We start from the raw sequence: 21,189 nt of genomic DNA, 5'->3' as shown, positions 1-21,189 counted from the left end.
GTCAGTGTTGTGCCTGCAATTGCACAACCATTTTTGCCCTCCTTTACTTTTTTACCCTTGGGTAATCTGCACTATGTGGCGCCGTGTGTTGTCTTTTTCTCTTTGCTTTTAGTTTTAATTTAAATGGGTTGTCTGGTTTAGAAAACCCTTCTTCAAATATAATAATAGGGGTCTCTGAATAAATAGAGGGGTCCTCCCTACTCCAGGAGGACCATCATCTATTAACCAGTGTGGAGAACAGCTACAAAAAGCGGATATCTCTCTCTAAAGAACCCAACACATTTGTGCATTACGACGGGCACAGTGTAATGCTTTTTTCCCCCCTGTGGTGGTGCTGCAAGGGAATCGAACACTTGCTGCTGGATTCACCTACAGATCTCAGCTGGTCCCTATAGGTCCCAGCCGTGGCCATCCAGTGATCAATTAAAAGTCGGGGACACTTAACAGAACCACCATCCAAAAATGGACATATTTATATATCTTGGCTTTAACCTCTCGCTCAAAATGTTTCTGACATATATAAAACAGAACTCGAATGACGCAAAAAAAATAATAAAATTAAATGATTGACATTGATAACAGAGAAACGTGCGTTTTCAAACAATAGCTCAGTATTGGGACCGGTAGGCTAAATTTGCTCTTTCTCGATGATGGATTTCAGAAAATGCATTTATAGAGGCTTTTAGGGCACTCAAGCCTCCGCAGGCTCGGATTTTACTGCCTGGCTGAGAGGTAATGAGGGAGAGGGGCTTTTCTATGACAGAAAGACATAAAATTGTCAGAGCTCCTATGTCAGAGAGAACAATTCATAGGATGCTTTGTGGAAGACGGATCTCATTACATCGGGTCACTTTCACCGCACTTCTCCCGCTGATGTGAAATGAATTACAAGGGAGACATATCAACCCCCTCCTCCTGCTCACAAGTCCTTAGGAGAGTGACGTAAATTAATGACATTGACTAAAATTAAACCATAATCTCATTTGCAATTCTCAAAAGAAATGACACAAAAAATGACACAAATTTAATAGCAACGGCAGCAAGGAAAACAGGATTTGCTCTCAGATTTGGATACAGTAAGGCAAGGACTTAATAAGATCAAGGCCACAGCATTAATGACTTCTGAAAAGATTAGCAGCGGTGCCCCAACATGGGAGCTTGTGAACAACAACATCGCCCGACAAGCCGTGCATCACATTTAGATGGAACAATCAGTAACAACCCGAACAATTTCAAGATCGTTAATGATGAGCATTATTTATTTGGTGATAAAAATGATCAGTCCGTAGGGACCGAAATCTGCTCCATCTTTTATAAAGGTGTCCCAGAAACTGGAATCAGAAACCTGTCTCTTGAAATGGGTCACTTCATACAGAGTGAACTCCCTCTTAATTAACCAATGTCACTACAAAAAGTAGCACTAGAGCAAAGACTAATGACCTTTTTACACTGGCCAACTATTGGGCAAAAAGAGCGTTGCCGATAATTGCCCTGTGCAAACGCTCGATCATCTGCTGATCGTATAGTTTTTAATGTCTAAAATATTAGCGTTGTTGGCAGCAAATTTCCGCTCCCGACATAACACAAATGTATGGGGACGAGCAATCGGAGTAACGAGCGCTCGTCCCCATACTAGCTCCTTATGAAAGGAGCAAACGAGCTGTCTCTATCGGCACTCGTTGCACCTGTAAAAGTACCTTAATACGGTGCATTGTAAGGCCTGATTGTAAACACACATTGCACGCTGGGTTCTCCCACCAATGACAGCCAGGACCCCCTGCAATCAAATAATCACTGGAGAATGGGTTGTCCAAACCAGATAACACAATTATGATTAAAGGGGGATGTCTTAACACAGACAACCACTTAATCTGAAAGCCGCGGTCAGACTCCTAGGGCCCCCAGCAAACAGCTGATTTTAATGGGGTTAGTTCCTGTTGGCTGCATTGCCAATAAAGTATTAGGGTTCACACGCAGTTTTCAGGCGTATTTCGGGGAGTAAACGCTTCGAAATACGCCTTGAAAAACGCTAGCTAAATACCTACAAACAACCGCCCATTGAATTCAATGGGAAAAACGGCATTTAGTTCAGACGGGGCGCTTTTTTATACCGCTGTTTTAAAAGACAGCACGTAAAAAGAGGGAGCATGTCACTTCTTTAGCCGTTTTTGGCCAATGAAAAGTTATGAGTATTACTTAAATAGTATGGCGCCACCTGATGTATAGCTATGTGCACTTCTGCCTAATGAGCGGAGTGCAGGAGGACAAGCTTACTCCGTCAGTATCCTCACAGCCAGGTCTCCTCATAGTAATCCTCTGTTCACTGCAGAGCACCCAATAGGAATAGATTTCTGCCCTGCTTGTCAGGGAAGGAGCAGAGCCTCTGCAGTAGCATGGCAGTCGAACATAAATATACATGCTAGAAACAATACAAATTACTTAAAGGCCGAATGCACTCGACCATGGCGATTTTGCTGTCCTCAATACCAGTGATCCGCTGTTTGTCTACAAAAAATAAAAAAACGGATTGGTCCAAGCCCATCGAGTAGGTCACATGAGCTGCAAACACAGACCGTAAAAGGACACATCCTGAGTCTTGCAGACTGGACACGCGTCCCCCACACAGATCCATGAACATCACAGTGGTATGCATGGTGTCATATAGATTAATGGGTCCGTGTGCTATCTGCAAAATTGCGTATAGCACCTGGACCCAAAAATCATGGTTGTGTGCATTAGGCCTAAAATAGCTATTAACAGCGCTTCTGGACTTTTGGTATGAAAAGGATTCACGGTATAACCCTTTTAAGATGAATGGCTGTCCATGTAATAAATACACGGCGCAAGTCAGCTAGAGTTACTTGGTAGCGGCTCTATACTCTGGACATCCATATGCCCTAATAGGACCCTATTTAACACTATATTTTCGTCACTTAGTTTCATGTCTTTAGTCAGTGATTGCAAATAAAACTAGTGATAAATCTAAAATACTAATCCAAATAATTACAATATGCATCATTCCCATCTGCGGCTATTTAGCCTCTTACCTCTTATAAATGAAAACATTAGTAGCATGGGGGGGGGGGGTAGAAATATACAGTACAGGACGTTACCAATGGACTGTGAAATCTATGACAATCTTTATTACAGTGACAGGAGTGAAGCCGTCACATGGATTTTCTAGTTGGCTGCATTCAGACAGAGATGTTGTTCAAATGGCCAGAAACCCCTGTGCCCTGTAAGGTTATGGGTAAATGTGCATTTACTAGCCCGTCAAGGAACAGTGTGTTAACCTTGTGTAGCAGAGCGCAATGTTTGATGGTGTGCACAGAAGAGCGCCGGCAGATTACAGGCCGGACAGTGGTTAAAGCGTTTGTCTGTACATGAATCGCCCCTATATTAGCTCTGAAGCAGAGTGGCTTTGGAAAATAATCGGACGCCCTGGGCGCTTATACTGCACCGTTGTAATGTAGTGCCTAACAGAGACATCATATGGCGACAGAGAACGCTTAAAGGGGGTTTCCCACTACCGGACAACTGATAGGACAGTGTAGGATCGGCTGCTATGGCTGCTTCTGGGCACCGGATGTCCATGCCAGAAGAGGATGGCTCCAGTCACGGAATAGAAGCTGAGCTGTAGTACTGCTCCTATTTATTTAGGCCCCATGCACACAGCCGTGCACGTAATAACGGGCCACGATTGCAGGTATAGCCGGCCGCCAGTATTCTCGGCCCGTGCTCCCATACAAAAAAATGGGAGGACGGCCCGTAAAAAGCAGAAGATAGGACGCGTCCCATCTATTGTGGTACACGTCTACGGCCCGGACACGTTTCAGTAAATAAAACGGGAAGGTGTCCGTGGACAATAGAAGTGAATGTGTCCGTAATTGCAGACCGTAATTGCGATCCGCAATTACGGAAGATTTTTACGGTCATGAGAATGGGGCCTTAGTATTCCGTTTTAGTGTTCCTGCACAGTATGCTAAAGAGCATAAAAGAGTCATATCTTCTTACTGAGTTAACCCCGCCTCCTTAATTTTGATTGACAGATCATATCCCCCCAGCACACACGGAATCCCGCGCTTGCACATCGATGTCCTGTTCTGGTGCGTGCGCACAACGGGACACCATAGCGGTGCATGTGCAGTAACTAGATTGGAGGCCAGGACGAAGATGGGAAGAGTGTCGGACGATACATGACGGGCACATGCGCGCTATCTCAGACGAGATTTAAGCGTTCAAGGCAGGTTAGTTTCGGCGGTAGGCGGGCATAAGAAGAGGAACAAAACGAAACTGACGGATTATTGACATAAAAGGCGCAAAATGTTTGCAGACCGTTATTTACGGTTGGAGGAAGAGGTTAGGAGAGGGGATAACGGCAATTAACTTTTGACAGCAGCGGCCAGCGAGGGGCGAGGAGTTCAATAGGTGAAATGCTGGGGACAGGTTCCCTTTAATGGGGTATTCCCATCTCCAAGACCAGCACCTATCTCCAGAAAAGAGCAGCTGCCTCTCCTGGCGAGGAAGCCGGTGAATTTAGGCAGAGAATCAATGGAGAGCTGGCTGGGAATCCAGAAAACAGTTGAGCTCGCTGAACCGCGTACAAGTGCGATATAAGTGCGGCTCCTTGTGCTCTGGACCCGCACCTACTATCAGACATTTATGGCATATCTGTGGACGTGCCATAAGTGTTTTAGGTGGGAATAACCTTTCAATTCGTAAATCTGTAATCCGGGCCAGTAGATATCCCACGTGCCACCGTACAGGTTCAGTGTAATGAAATGGTATATGGGATAACTTGGTACATAAGATCATCCTGTCGATCATTTCCAGGTAACTCAGTAAAGAATTAATAATATAACCAAGATGAATAGAAAACGTCACTCACAGTCAATGCTATTTAGAAACTTAAATGCACGAGATTTTATGCAAAAAAAACTGAATATCATTAAAGTGTGAATAACCAAATCAAGAATCATCAATATTACATAAAGAATAAAACACCAGCTGCAGTAGGGACACAATGTCCATCCAGAGCGTGACTAGACCGCACTATTCCACCGATGTATTACAACACTCTGGTCCATTCACAATCAGCAGGGACTAGGAAGAATAATCCCAGCATGAGATTACAGGAGCCCAACAGCAGCCACAATCTGTCGGACAAGATTGCAAGGTTACTGCATGTATTTAAGAACATCTGCAGAAACCTCATCTGAACATATTGCATTTCTGCAGAGTTTTATATTTCCTGTGAAAATTTATCTATCTCAGCCAATAAGCAAGGCACGAAGATGTACCGTCTACTAAGTATGGGGGAAAATAATACAAGTGGCCAAAAACTGTAACCAGACCATGCAGGGGGGGGGGTATCTCACCCAAACGTTTCAAAAATCTCCCCCAGTGTCTGTGTCTGGTATTGCAACATAGACACATACAAATAAATGGGTACCTACCCAGTGCCAGGTTAGATTGTGTACGAGAAAAGTCAAAAGCACCACTGCACTCAAGAGAACCGCGGTCTCCTCGTTCTACTGATCGTGGCAAACAAATGACGGTAAGAGGAAATAGCTATTAAAAAACCCTTGCTAAAATCGAAAGCTCAGGCTAAATTCACTTCCGTTGTATAATCCGTTTTTATCCTTATTATGGTCTAAAAACGGATCAGTTAAAAATCCATGGGATTTTTAATTGCAGCAGTTTGCGTCCATTATGTTTACCATTCCAACGGATGGAAAACGGGCGCAAACGGATGCAATTAAAAATCACATTGATTTAAATGGGATTTTTAACGGCTACGTTTTTACCCTTATTTTGATCTAAAAATCAGAGTAACGGATTATACAACGCAAGTGTGAACATACACGCAGGTCGGTTTAAGCGTATATTTGAAGATTATCTCAGATTTTATTCATGATAATGTAATGAATTAAATCCATTTTTACACAGTTTCTGCACCAAAAATTGGAACAACAGTTACGGTGTGGTTGAATCCAGCCTAAGGCCTAATTCACACCAACGTGTTAAACGACCGTCACACGGACCTATATAATTCAGTGTGGCCATTCACACGGCTGTTGTGTCAACGGACCATGTGAAGGGTCCATGAGAAAATAGGACATGTCCTATTTTTTACACTTCCCTCCATAGAGTCTAGCCTATGGGGGGGGGGTGATATCGCATGCCGCAGCGCAGATCACGGATGCACCTCGGACGTGAAAAACGTCCTCAGCTTCATGTGCAGAACGAGCACGTGCACGATGCCGCCGAGCTTCTTACCTGGACTCCTCTTCTACTGTTGCACCATTTTTAGACACATTTTGTGACGCACACACAGTAATAAATATGACCCATTTTGTGGTGGATCAGAGTCCTGGCCAGTATAGAAATACAGTCTATTTAACCCCTTAACGACCGCCTGGTGTTTGACGGCGGGCAGTGCTGCCGATGCTTAGTCTACAGCGACATCTTTTGGAAAAGGCTTATGAGCACTCATTCTCTAGGCAGGAGCTGTAACGAACAGCTCCCGAACATAGAGAAGCCTCCTGAATACAGCTGGGATCAGGAAAAACTCTGAAACCAGCTGTTTAACCCTTTGATCGCCGCAGTCTGTGACCACAGAATGATCAAAGGAGACTCCCCTCTTCGAACACGTTACCAGAAGCCCGGTGATGTGATCGGAGACTCAGGGAACCCTCTGCAGTCAGCCCTGGGGACCTAGAAAGGACCGCAGGGCTGTCTGTTCAGTATGCCTGCGAACATGTGTTGTATTTCACCGTTTGATTTGATATTTGCTTGTGCTCCCACAAATTGTTAGAAATAGACAATTCACTGATTGTGACGGAGTAAAATGTTTACATTTTATTAAATAACTCGCTAAAATCAGGGGTACAATCACCACCGTGAAAAAAGCCCACCGTGCTAAATTATAGAAAAAAATATATTAAATTTACTTCATTAACTGATTCAGTTGCGAATCCTCCTAAATGAGTATATTAAGATATATGGGATCAAAAGACGTTTAGACATTGGTGTTAGAGCGAATAGAAGCCATAACACTGGAGCCTGCTGTTACCGCTCCTACAAACCCCAGTGCCACGGTAAAATATCAATAACGCTGTCACCTACGCTAGAAATCCCCTCATGTCTGACCCTACGCGTTTCTGTATAATCATTTCATCAGGGGTCTGTTCATTATAGAGCTGGCTACTGCACCAGCTCCATACCGTTACACACACGGAGGCGTGCTCGCATTGATATCAGCGGCACGCTTCACTCATGACTCGGAGTATATATATATATATATATATATATATATATATAGGTTGGCATGTTTACAACCAGATGGCTTGAACGAGCAGACAAATTATATGTGCTTTATTTAAACATCAATCTATTTGGATCCAGTTATAAACTTAAAATAATTTCTCTGAATTGGTACGGGTGTCCCACTTCTATATATGTATTGTGGGTCAGGCTGTATTACATGGTACATTAATGACTTGATAATCCACTTCCTATAGTGTGGGACCGGAGGGCATGTTGGACTATTGGTTGCCAGGGTGCAGTCTCGAGCTGGGCAGCGTTCTTGATTCCCATGACAACAGGTCACTCCTAGAGGCGTTAATGAGATGCACTTCGCTGCCTCTCTCTGCGCATGCGCGTTTGCTTAGGCGATGGCTGTGATTTCCAGGCATGTCACCTGACGAGCCGGGTGTCACATGACCACGTCACGAACGACATTTGCGATATTGATAGGCCAGCATGAGGGCTTGGCCTCAGCCCAAGGGGCGGAGTATTAGTTATATATACTCCGAGTCCTGAGTGAAGCGTGCCGCTGATATCAATGCGAGCACGCTTCCATGTGTGTAACAATATCTGTACACAATTCAATATTGCTGGTGCAGTAGCCAGCTCTATAATGAACAGACCCCTGATGAAATGATTATACAGAAACGCGTAGGGTCAGATACGAGAGGGGATTTCTAGCGTAGGTGACAGCGTTATTGATATTTTACCGTGGCACTGGGGTTTGTAGGAGCGGTAACGGCAGGCTCCAGTGTTGTTATGGGTTCTATTCGCTCTAACACCAATATCTAAGGCCCCATGCACACGAACGTGCTTTTGCGGCCGCAATTCTCCAGAAAATCCACGGGAGAATTGCGGCCCCATTCATTTCTATGGGGCCATGCAAACCACCGTGGTTTTTACGATCTGTGCATGGTCCGGGCTCATTGAAAATAATGGCCGCGGCCATGTGCATTGCCCGCGATTTGCGGGCGGCTTGCGGCTGACAGTCCGCTGCCGGCCGGCCCGAAAATAACGGGCGTGCACATGGCTACAGTCGTGTGCATGAGGCCTTAATATACTCATTTAGGAGGGTTCGCAACTGAATCAGTTAATGAAGTATATTTAATATATTTTTTCTATAATTTAGCACGGTGGGATTTTTCACGGTGGTGATTGTACCCCTGATTTTAGTGAGTTATTTAAGAAAATATAAAATTTTAACCATTAGTCACAATGCGTGAATTGCTAACATGTGTTGCCCTAACAGCAGCCTGTGTCATAGCGACACAGCATGCGAATACATTAGAAGTATAAAATAAAGTTGTAAATAAAAGTTATCCCTTCATGATGAAAAAAAAAAAAGTTTAAAATAATAAGTCATTATTTAGCATAAATATATTTTATTGCCCATACATTACAAAACAAAAAAAAAACTACACATATTAGATATCTACACGACGTGATAACCTGAAGAATTAATATAGAAAAGGTTACTTAGCGTGAACTGTGAGCGAGACAAAAAATAAACAAAAAAGCAATGCCAAAAAAATGCTTTTGGCTATATTCACGCTGCAAAAAATATATAACACTTACACATTACATGTTTTTATACCCCCAAACCACGCAAAAAATAAAATATTATTTCCCCTGCATAAACAAGGCCTCGTATAGCCACGACAATGAGAAAATAAAAAAAAGTTATGGCTGTTGAAAGGCAAAAACAATTTAGCTGGTCATTAAGGGGTTAATAACAGTCTGAGTGCACGCGTGCGAATAGAACAGACCTGCTGCGTAACGTCACACGTCCCATAGATCACAGTCTCGGTGTCCTCCTTGTAATGACAGCAAAATTATCGAGCCCAGCCCAGGGGTCCATTACACCAAACAGAGCCGCCCAGAAGATTTGCAGCCGCCTACGTCCTCCCCTGTAATGACTCGCTGAAGGCAATGACCTCCTGCAAACAACGACCTACAAAAAGTTGTCATGCGTGTTATTCATTAATGGTATAAAGTGGCGTCCCAGAACAGTAACATACAGGAGCCGACTCCTAAATAATGCAACGCCTGCACGCTCTATGTATACAACACAACATTTCTTCTATAAGGATCACGACTAATTATGGGCTCGCAAACAAACATCCGGTCGGACTAAAAAGTTTCCTCTCCCATCATACAAATGACATGATCAGAAGGAATTCCTCAACAAGCTGCTCTAGCGCCCAGACTAAGGGTATGTGCACACACACTAATTACGTCCGTAATATACGGACGTATTTCGGCCGCAAGTTCCGGACCGAACTCAGTGCAGGGAGCCGGGCTCCTAGCATCATAGTTATGTACGATGCTAGGAGTCCCTGCCTCGCTGCAGGACAACTGTCCCGTACTGTAATCATGTTTTCAGTACGTGACAGTTGTCCTGCAGCGAGGCAGGGACTCCTAGCGTCGTACATAACTATGATGCTAGGAGCCTGGCTCCCTGCACTGAGTTCGGTCCGAGACTCGCGGCCGAAATACGTCCGTCAATTACGGACGTAATTAGTGTGTGTGCACATACCCTAAGGCCCCGTGCACAGGACCATAATTTTCATCCGGAATTACAGATGAAATTGTGGACCCAATAGTTTCTACTGCCCATGGCCACCTTTCTGTATATTTACGAAGGCGTTACAGTGCTGTAGAAACGATCAGCAAAATGTAGACATGTCCTATTCGTGTCCACAATTGCGGCACGGACTCACCTATAGAGGTCTATGGCAGCTTCCATACTTGCGGACGGCTATAGATGTGTATCCGTAACCATCAGATCTGTATTCGCTGACAGTAAAAACCCTTAGGCCTCATGCACACGACCGTAGCCGTGTGCACGGCCGTGATTTTCGGGTCGGCCGGCTGCGGACTGTCAGCGGACTGTCAGCCGCAGGCCGCCCGCAAATCGTGGGACATGCACATGGCCGCGGCCATTGTTTTCAATGAGCCCGGACCGCGCACGGACCGCAAAAACTACGGTCGTGTGCACGGCCCCATAGAAAAGAATGGGGCCGCAATTCTCCCGTGGATTTTCGGGGGAATTGCGGCCGCAAAAACACGGTCGTGTGCATGGGGCCTCACAGTCATGTGCATGAGGCCTAATTACACAAAAGTTTACTTTACTCCATATACCGATAGGCTCAATGCACACGATGCGTATTACATGCAGTTTTGTTGCAGTCCGGCAGAAAACAGTCCCTTGATAGGTTAACAGGGAAATACATTGTTAATCGTCTTAATAAACAGAGCATTTTACTCCAGTGCTCTTGTTGCTACGTTTTTCAAAATCTAAATGCGGTGGCCAGATGTTTGCTGTTAGTCTAAAGAAAATATAAATATCTTTACACAGAACGGCACATTTTACTCCGAAGTAGTGTCTAATCTGCCGTGTGACATATTAACCATTAGTTAATTGCCATTTGCACCATGCACGTCAGTTTCTAAGAGTGGAGAGAAAAGTGGGCACTCCTTATTGCTCGGCCATGATTCAGACACATTTTTGAAGAATTGCTTGCTTTTTTTTTTTTTTTTAAAAAGTTGCAAAAAAGTTTGCAAGTGAGAATAAAAAAGAAAAAAAAGAAAAAAAAAAGTTTCTTTAAAAAGGGTTCTCCGGGCATTTTTTTTTTTTTTTTAATGATGGCCTATTCTTAGGATAGATCATCAATATCATATCAGACTTCCAGCACCTCCACAGATCACCTGATTGATGGGGCAGCAGTGTTAGTCACTGCAGCCTTTTCAGAGTTTACAAGCACCGCGCCATAGACTTCCGTAGCGGCTGTATCTGGGATTGCAGTTCCATTCAAGTGAAAGGGACTTAGCTGCAATCCCAGGTACAGCCTCGGCGACTAATGCCACGGCCCCTTCAGCCAGTTGATCGGCGGGGTGCCGGGAGTCAGACGCCCACCGAACTGATATTGATGACCTATCCTAAGGATAGGCCATCAATAAAAAATGTCCAGACAACAGCTTTAATTTTGGTTAGTGTGAAAGTGAATGATAGTGATGTTTGTTGTGACAGATTTATCAAAGCAGGAAGATGAAGTTATACATTTTGCACAACATAGGTTAGTAAAGTAGCCGAGCTTTAACTTAAACATTACTGGTGACGTGTCTGTTGTCTGGTCCACGTGACCGGGTCTCTCTGACGCGGTCACGTGTTTCAGACTCTAGCTCGTCGCTGCTGGCGCCGACGTGGGCGCGGCCTCTTTAGCCTCCAGGAGACAGCGACCTGTAGTTATACAGGGTACATAGCCTTATCACTCAGTACGCACATCAGGTGCATTAAACTTGGCCCATTGGTTCGCTCCCATATACAGGGTCTATGACTCCAACCTAACACCACCCCCAGACGAAGGCATTAGCGCCGAAACGCGCGTTGGGGTGGATCCCAGCTGTGATTGTCCGGTCTCTCTACTATGGGTATGTCAGACTTCCATATTACGGCTTACTTACTGATGTAACATACCTTTTTTTGTTCTACTTTTGTCTGTGCATGTTCAGTCTTTCTGCGTGCATAGTATATGTGTGGTGCCTAGAATATATTGCACCCTGATTAAAACATCAGTCACTGACTGCAAATTATCTTGAACTAGGATTAATGTATTTATGATCTTCACTGCATGCAAGTGTGCATGTATATATATATATCTGATTTGCTTATTTAAACTGAATATATTAGATATCCTTATCTCCTGCATTGGCTCTATCAGGGGATTCACACATAGTTTACCTATCCTCAGCGTTCATCTGGACAATTTCCTGCCGAGTATCCTTGTTTTTACTGTTGGCCTATGGATTCTTTTATTATTGTATGACTTATTCATGTTAATAAAGAATTTTTGTATTTTTTCATTACCCTTTGGTTTCCCAGCATTTCTTTCTTCTTTTGGTCTTATATATCCAGTCGTGATGCTGTTTGGGTTTAACACCCTTGAATCAACCCATTAAATCTAATATGCATTTCGTTTACTTTAATATTGGGGCATATTGATTCATGTTGCTTTTTCGGTTTTGTTTTTAACTTAAATATTGCCTAAAATTAATCCACTTTAGATAAAAGTGGGCTACATCGTTTTAGTTTAGGAGTTTTCGCGCTTTTGTGATCAGTGGAGCTTTCTTTTCAGAGTGCAGCGAGCTCTGGGTACGACGTTTTTCTCCATAGACTTCAAAAACATCAAAAAGACACGGAGGGGTTTCATTAAGGTTTGTATGGTAGAATTGTAGTGGAATTCCCATTCCAGAGATATAACTGTTGTTTCGGCTACCTCTATGCTAAGTTGTAGTTAGCCAAGATGGCGTAAAACTACCCTCAAGCTGCCTTGTAATGATTGGTCAGCATGAGAGGCAAGAATGCTAGCTCCACCCCGTTGGCTAACTATAGCAATTTAGCATATAGGGAGCCAACACAACAGTGGGCCATATCGATGGAACGGAAGAGGGGAGGGGTTCAGCAAAAAAATAAACACAGCACGGGAATCAGGGAGACAGTGCTATTCAGGCCAGTAAACTAGTTAAATTTATATGACCTAGTGACAAATCTCCAGGACCAGCTTAGGACATTGTGCCAGTCAAGAATACTCACTAACTGAAGCGTGCAGAATTATGAATGCAGCTCTGGAGTGTAATACAAGATCAATACAAGATAACTAATGAAATTTACAAAGTTACTCAACTTTTATGCAGATTATTTGATATTATTTATATTGTATCCTACTGCATATACTAATCGTTACCCATTATCAGTTATTCCGGACTGTGAAGGAGCCGAGGGACATCAGATTGCCAAATACTGTTACAACTGAACGCATGCAGTAAATAAAAGCAATCTGATAAATTTTCCAAACCATTTAAAGATATTAATTTACTGTTTGCAATCATTCTGTGGATTATAAGAAGGGAGAGGGGTATATTAAATGCAATGTGGAAACCCGGTTTTACAAAACTACAGACCTATAAGTGCAGCACAGATCCTCTATTATTATTTGCACTACTTTAAGTGCTTTGCGTCATTAACGTCTTCTACACCGGATCATTCACTTGGCGAAGCAGAAATTTCTTTGCCCAGATGAAGCCTTTTAGGCGACCGTCTCACCACGTCTGTGTGTCATTTCCGGATGTTTCATTTCTGTCGCTGCCACATATGTAACATTCACATCGTCCTGATGAAATTACGTTCTTTGTGACATTTTAGACACCAACCACTACATCTCCGCTAATATCAACATCTGCCGGGTTTGGCATTGGCACACGTTCCAGCTTTTAATTAAAAAAACATAAGGCCGACTGGAGCCAAAATGAAGCAATAACAATGTTTGCAGCACATGCCAGCACCAGTGAATGTATCACTCATGTGAAGTCATCGCACATCGAGCCTGGCACACCCTACATTGACAATTATATGCAACGCATAAAAAAAAAACTCCAATATTGCTGCCGTGTGATCGTCACATGTACAACCTCTCTCTAGGCCGGGGTTTGCATTTCGAGAAATCTCTGGGTAGAAAATAGTTTTCTCATAATGCTCCATCAATTGCTTAATTTTCCGACATCTGAAGATTTTCGTTAATGGCCATTTTCCTCTCCACCCTATAGCATCCTGTGTTAAAATCACATCCAGCGCAGAACATTGCGGTGAATTGGGAGCCGACTGTGAGGTTGATTTAAAGGCCATCTAAACCTCATAATATATATACACACATACACACACAGGTTAGTCATTAAATGGAAAGCAACGGTTCCGTTAGAATTACCATTGATTTCAATGGTTATGCTTTTGTTTCAGTGGCTTTCCGTTTGTCTCCGTTTGCTAGGTTTCCGTATTTTTGAACAGAAACAAAAGTGAAGTCTGCAGAACTTTTGTTCTTTTTGAGATACAGCTGCTCTGTATTCACTATACAGAGCAGCTGTGTCGTATGACCTGAATGCGTCAGTCCCGCAGACCTGACTGGTTCAATGACCGCGGGTCCTGCGTGTCTGACACACAGGATCCACTTGTAATCTATCGCATCTAAATTCAAAACCTACATGTGACAGATTACAGGTGGATCCTGCCGATTCTTTTTAGTGATCGCTGGGGGCCTCAGTGCTCGGACTATCGCTGATCAAAACTTTTGACATGTCATAGTGACATGTCAGAAGTTTTATGAAAGTTTAGTTACCCTTTAAGTGGATAGGAGGTGGAGCATAGAGGAGCTATATAATCTTATCTACACTAAATTGTAATCAGTGCAGAAGGCCGGGCCCGCACACACCTTAGAGAGTGATTATGTGAAAAAGACAAATACATAACTATCCAGGAGAAAAACATGAGTTGAAAAAAGTTGAATGCAAGTCACAAGACCATGACTGCAAGGCGACAGTTGCATTTGAAGTTATAACACGTTTGTCACCTATTGGCAGAATGGGGGTCCCCTGACCCGGATACAGAAGCAAAGGAGCTGCCACTGGCCGCTTGTTGTATTCGCTTCAAATGGGGAGTTTGGAGTCTATGGATGTTATGGAAAAAGCCAAGCAGGCATCACTTTTCTCCATGGATCTCAAAAGAGAGCGCCATACACAACAGTAGCCACCAACACGTCATTAAATAAAAATTGCCGAAAGGCAACAAAGACACTTTTTCCACATTACTTACGTTCTAAATAATAAATCTTAACTTTTATTTCTGACACTGCGGCCAATGATAGATTAAAAATAAATGTGAGCCCCTAGACTAGTAGATACAAAGGTATATAGCATTTGGTGGTTCTGCAACTCGCAGTATTACCACACTCAGTACTCCGTGCAAAGGAAATGCTCTTCCAACACAGATGGACTCTGGAGCTAGACCATCAGCTTTAGCACTCATTCACACAATGCAGTTTTGTTGCAGCTCTCAGTATTTTATTTTTAGCCAAAACTAGTATTAAAGGCTATGGACACCATATTTTTTTATGTCATGCATGTATTTTGTAAAATCAAAGTACTTTTGTAATATACTTATAATAAAAACGTTGCTTTGTTTCTCTTCTGCAGCTTCCATATTTACACTGTACAAAGAAACTGCAAAATAATATGGTCAGCCGCTGCTGTCTGCATCCGATACCTCATCTAAGGCCTTATTCACACGAACGTGTCAGTTTTGCGCGCGAAAAAAACGCTGCGTTTTGCGCGCGCAAAAGTTCAGTGTAGCATCTGTATATGGTGCGCGGCGGCATCATTATCATTATCAGGATGTGCTTTTCTGTTTTCATTCTTTTTTTTTTTTTTACTACTGTAGCGCGAATCACGCGCAGCACCCGGAAGTGCTTCCGGGTGCCGAGCGCGATTGGCACGCACCCATTGACTTCAATGAGTGCGTGCTGCGCGAAACACGGGCAAGCATAGGACATGTTGTGAGTTTTACGCAGCGGACATACGCTGGGTGAAAATCACGACCTGTCAGAACAGCCACATTCACTTACATAAATCTGTGCGACGCGCGTGATTTCCACGCGCGTAGCACGGACGTAATACACGTTCGTGTGAATAAGGCCTAACCCTAGTACGTAGATGTTATCAATAGAAGGCCAATTCTACCAATTTAGGGCTTGTCCACACATAGCGGAATTGCTGCATTTTTTCCGTCCGGAACTGCTGATGGAACATACGCAGCACAATACAGTAGCAGCAAAGTGGGTGAGATTTATCAAATCTCATCCACACACTGCGTAAAATTTCCTACCAGAAATTTACTTGCGGTGCGTATTTTCCGTACCGCAGCATGTCAATTCCTGCTGCGGAAAGCGGACAGAAAGTCCGCACTATTTTCTGCCGTAATAAACACAGGAAATGGTGCAGTTTCTCCGCAGCGAAAATTCTACTTTCTGCAGAATTGCTGCAGCGTTCTGTTACGTTTGGACAAGCCCATACACTGCCTCAAAAAAAACACTTTTAAAAATGCCTGCGTTATTAAAATGTAACGTGTTTATCGATTTTTTTAATGCCGTTTTTAATTCTAATGTCATTTTGTAAATGCAGTTGTATGTAAAATGCATTTTACTATAGAATTTAACGTAACATCTGGCCACAGTAATAAAAAAAAAAAAACGCAGCACAGGAGCCGCACTTCAGCCGAACTGTCAGACCAGCTCACTAGCTACTTAGTTCTGCAGCTTCTATGTGCAGTGGATACATAGAAGCTGCAGAACAGAAACAAAGCAACATAAGTTTATCACAAAAGTGCTTAGTATCCTAAAACACATACATTAAAAAAAATGGCACCAAAAGTTTTCCATAGCCTCTTATCCTAGTTTCGGTCAAATATAAAACACATGGAAAGCTGCACCAAAACTGAATTGTGTCTTAGGCCTCATGTACAAGGCCGTGCCCGTAATCACGTCGCTGACTGCCGCAGCCCGCATTTTTCGGGCCGTTCTCCCATATAAAGTATGGGAGCACGGCCCATAAAATACAAAAAAGTAGGACATGCTCCATAACTCCCGGCACAGTTCTATGCTAGCGATACGGAGAGGCGTCCATGGCCAATAGAACTGAATGGGTCCATAATTGCGGTCCGTATTACGGAGATTTTTTACGGTCGTGCGCATGGGGCCTTAATGCTGACAGTCTAGTCCAGAAAGTCTCAGTCTCTGCCCAAATGCATCCAGTGATCCAGAATTTTATCATGAGCAAAATTAAAGCATGCCTGCCTTTCAAAGCCATTTACATTTTCTATATAATCTGCATAAAAAGTTAAGTATCTAAGTAATTGCATTACTTATCTTGTACTGATCCTGAGTTACAGACTGAATAGACCACAGCTGAATTCACAATTCTGCTGGTTGTTATTGGAAACAGTCAGCAAGCTCGTCAACAGAAACACCCCAAACAGCGTAGCAGATTTCTTATAATGCAGGGGGTAGCTTGTTTTTTCTAAAGCAGTTTACTGTACAGGGCCTGGTGTAAAGACGACATGTCCTAGAATGCAAATACGTGCAGACATTGAACCAGCGTGGAATGCGGTGAGATTTCAGCTGTGAAGCCTGCAGAATTGTGAATGCAGCTCTGCAGTAACTCATAAGATAAACAATGCAATAGATTTACAGAGACACTCAACTTTTCATGTAGATTGATTGTATCTGTAACCTGGGGGTCACTTATAGCTTGGTCTGTGTCCGCTTATAATCTTATAGAATAGTTGTTGAGCAGTATAATGGTTTCCCTCACATGCATCTATTAATAAGAGGTGCAGTAACGGATATCACTACATGCGGTGCTGGATGATTATACAGGTGGGTGCTGATAATAACACAGCAGGCTCTTATTACAGCTCTGCGGGCAGGTAACTACCATGAGTGCGCCCCTATACAGGCGCCCCGGTCTCCTCGATAATGTGGGGGGGGGGGTATTCTATGCCCTGCCCCCATGCTTCTAATAATCCACTACCACGCTGCCCTTCTTGTGGGCACTTACCAGGGGGGCTCCTCATGCCGAGTTGGCGGCACAGGCTCCTGGGTCAGAAGCGCGGTTACCCTCCTCCTCTTCTCAGGGACACGCTGGCTCTTCTAATAACACCCGCAATGTGAGGAAGAAGACACCTCGGGCCTCATCAACTTCCCCGGCCACGTATTTTCCCCGACGTCCGGTTTCTGCCTGGTGTGCGGCCCGGCTCCGTGTGCCCCCAGCTCTGCTGCTGTCACTGCCATGTCCGGCCCGACAAGAGAAAAGGAGGGCAGGGAGAGAGGATAGAGTGCAGCAGCTGGGGACAACAGCGCCCCCTGCCTGGGAGGAGAGAGAACTGCAAGCGGCCTAAACAAGGGGAAAGCATGTGGGAGAGGGATGAGAGAGAGATGAGGGAGAGAGATGAGAAATGAGAGCGAGAGAGATGAGAAATGAGAGGGAGAGAGATGAGAAATGAGAGGGAGAGAGAAGAGAGAGAGATGAGAGGGAGAGGGGAGAGGGAGAGAGATGAGAGAGATGAGAGGGAGATAGATGAGAGGGGAGAGAGATGAGAGAGAGATGAGAGGGAGAGAGATGAGAGGGACAGAGATGAGAGATGAGAGGGAGGGAGATGAGAGAGAGAGATGAGAGGGAGAGACCCTCAATTTTTAGGAGAACAGGGGTCCGGTTATTCGTCAGTTTACAGCCACCAAAGATGGAGAGGTTGTGCTCTATGAAAACCGCAATGGCCAGAAATTGGTGAATGGGGCCACAAGACCTGTTTCCCACAGGTTACAGCTCATCTTTGGGGGTCCCAGTATCTGGACATCCTGTGATCAGTTTATCGCTGGGGGGACTCTTCTAAGAAAACGGGGTTGTCCAAAGTATTGGGAACCCCATCAGAAATCTTTGCGATTAAGGGCACCACTTCTATCTTCTGACTAATTGCCCATTACACAGGCCAATAATCAACCCAACAAGCTTTCCTATGAACGTTCACTCCCAATTATTGGCCCGTGTACACAGGGCAGCGATCAGTTGATAAACGAGCAAACACTCGTTCTTTGGCTAGTCACATCTTAAATGCAGCCTGAAAAATCATGGTTGTCGGCAGCACATCTCCACGTTTTAACGGGGGATGTGCTGCCGACTGATGGGGACTGAACGATCATATGAATGATCATTCGTCCCCATATAGTATAACATCAGGCCGTGTAAAAGGGTCGGTTTATGAGCGCCAATCGACTTGTTATATCGTCGATCAGCGCTCGTTATGGGTAGAAATCTGGCAGTGTAAAACCACTCTTAGGCTTCTTTAACACCCCTTTTATGTGCCACCTTTTTTTGGGGGGGGAAGCATCAAAAAAACGAAAAGTAAAATGCTACATGCATTTTTTTTGTAGTGTTTTTTTTGCAAATAGTATGTTTTACTAGCTGCATTGCTAATCATGTGATGCAAAAATTCCTCTTTCTAATACATAATTTTTACTGAAAAAAACGGCATAAAAAAAATTCAACACACATATAAAAAAAAGCTATGGAGGTCTTTGGGAAATAAAACACCACTAACTGCTGGAAAAAACACGCCAAACTGATCCTTGCTGCGATTTTTAAAAAGCGCCACTGAGCCACAAACACCATATAAAAGGGAAAAAAAACACCACATAAATGAGACGCAATACACGGCTTACACGGGCCGCATAAAAGATTAGATCAGCCGACAAACAAGAGTTTGCTCAGTCGACTGATGGTTGAGCCCTTTAACACGGGCCGACGATCGGGAGCGGGCGCTCCATTCCCTCGATCATCACCCCATGTAAAAAAGCCTTTCATTAGAATATAGTTAAAGCTGTACACCTATTTATATAGTGCAAGTATCATATTGTTCTTACAAACTGGAGCGCAGTTTCATAGGTTTGCAACTTTTGTCAGTCCGTTGGGCCGCATTTTGAGAAATATGGCGGACATACAATGGGCACAACCCAGCCAGGAAGTGCCAACATGAGTCTCGGCTGTCATCAATGTGAACAATTCTTTTATTGGTGTAATAAGTTGATATAATAAAAAAAACATTCATTGCACTGGGGATTCATCTGGCGTCTATGGCACAATGTCATCATTTGGATATGGCATCTGTATAGATGTCCTAGAAAACATCAGGATCCGACAAAATCGTCTTGTAGCGTAACTGGCTCGGATGTTGCTGTAAGTATTTCTTGATGCGCTAACTGATTAGTCAGAGTCAGAAGGAACAGTCTGGTAATTTACAGTAAGTGAATGTTAAATCTCAGTCTTGTGTGAAATATTACATCTGCAACATATGTTCCCAGTCTGTTAAAATTCAAGCAGTGGCACTGAGGGAAGATACCTGGTTAGGTGGCTCCATGGGGAAAAGGGAACACAATTTATTTTAGCACTTGTTCTATTTAAAATAGTCAAAATACTTTACAACGGCTAAAAATAAAACTCCATATTTGGAAATACTTTAAAGATAATAATAGGGAATTACATATAAAGCAATACTTTAAAGGGGTATTCCCATTTGGAATGTTATGGTATATCACTAGGCTATGCCATAACATTATTATCAGTGGGAATCTGACCTCTAGGACACCCGTCAATCCAGAGAATGAAGGGACAGAGGTCCCTTTGGCATTTCTGAAGTACAGCGGCGCTCCCAGACACCCACTGTACAGGGAACTGCAACACATCCTCATTCAAGTGAATGGAGCTGGATTGTAGTTCCCTGCACAGCGGGTGCCTGAGAGTGCCGCTGTGCAGGGGTAATTAGTGAAGGAGACACAGTGCTAGGTTAAAAGTAGCTGCAATTTCCATATGTCAGAGACATGTCAGAAGTTTTGATCGTGGGGGTCCGGGTGCAGAGATCATCACCGATGGATGAAAAAAAAAGGTGCAGAAGTGCTCAGTCAAGTGCTCTGCACCTTCAGCTGTGATTGGGGCTGCTCTGTAGGCTGAAGACGGGCTCATAGACGTTCTATATGAGCCTAATAAGGAGCGTCGATCACAGGTGATCGGCGAGGTTCTGGGTACCGAGACCCACACCATAGCTGAAATGAAGATGCAGAAGCACCTGCAGTATGTGCAGAAGCGTAGAATGTCTATGTGCGGCTTCTTCAGCCTAACAGGGAGCATTGATCCTGGCCGGAGGTGCAGGGCGCTTAGATAAATGAGTAGACACGGTTCTGCATGAGCCAAGAAGGACACTAATTCTACATAGTGGGTGCATTGTGCCATGATTCCCTAAATTCAATTTTGGTGAGCCACTCAGTTGGTGCCCCTGCTGAATAGTTATTCTAAAGACAACTATTTTTTTTTATTTTTTATAAATTCTTTTATTTTAGTTTTTAAAGCACAAAGAAAAACACACAATATACTCAGTACAAACCAAGTCGGTATTGACATCGGCCACAGGCCAGTAACTTGCATAACAAAAGTGCATAGAATTACAATGAA

The 21,189-nt window shown here is 43.7% G+C and overlaps 1 protein-coding gene across 1 annotated transcript in view; it reads right to left on the bottom strand.

The window, feature by feature from the left end:
- Nucleotides 1–18,023, bottom strand: part of ZFYVE9 (zinc finger FYVE-type containing 9) — a 41,051-nt gene extending 23,028 nt beyond the window's left edge. The window contains exon 1 of the mRNA XM_075832997.1: nt 17,749–18,023. The gene's annotated coding sequence lies outside the window, so the exon portion shown is untranslated. The remainder of the gene's footprint in view (nt 1–17,748) is intronic.
- Nucleotides 18,024–21,189: the final 3,166 nt, after the last annotated feature.

This window comes from Rhinoderma darwinii, chromosome 7, assembly GCF_050947455.1.
Source record: "Rhinoderma darwinii isolate aRhiDar2 chromosome 7, aRhiDar2.hap1, whole genome shotgun sequence".
NCBI lineage: Eukaryota > Metazoa > Chordata > Amphibia > Anura > Rhinodermatidae > Rhinoderma > Rhinoderma darwinii.
The sequence above is the reverse complement of the archived record's forward strand: the minus strand, read 5'-3'. Positions and strand labels throughout refer to the sequence as shown.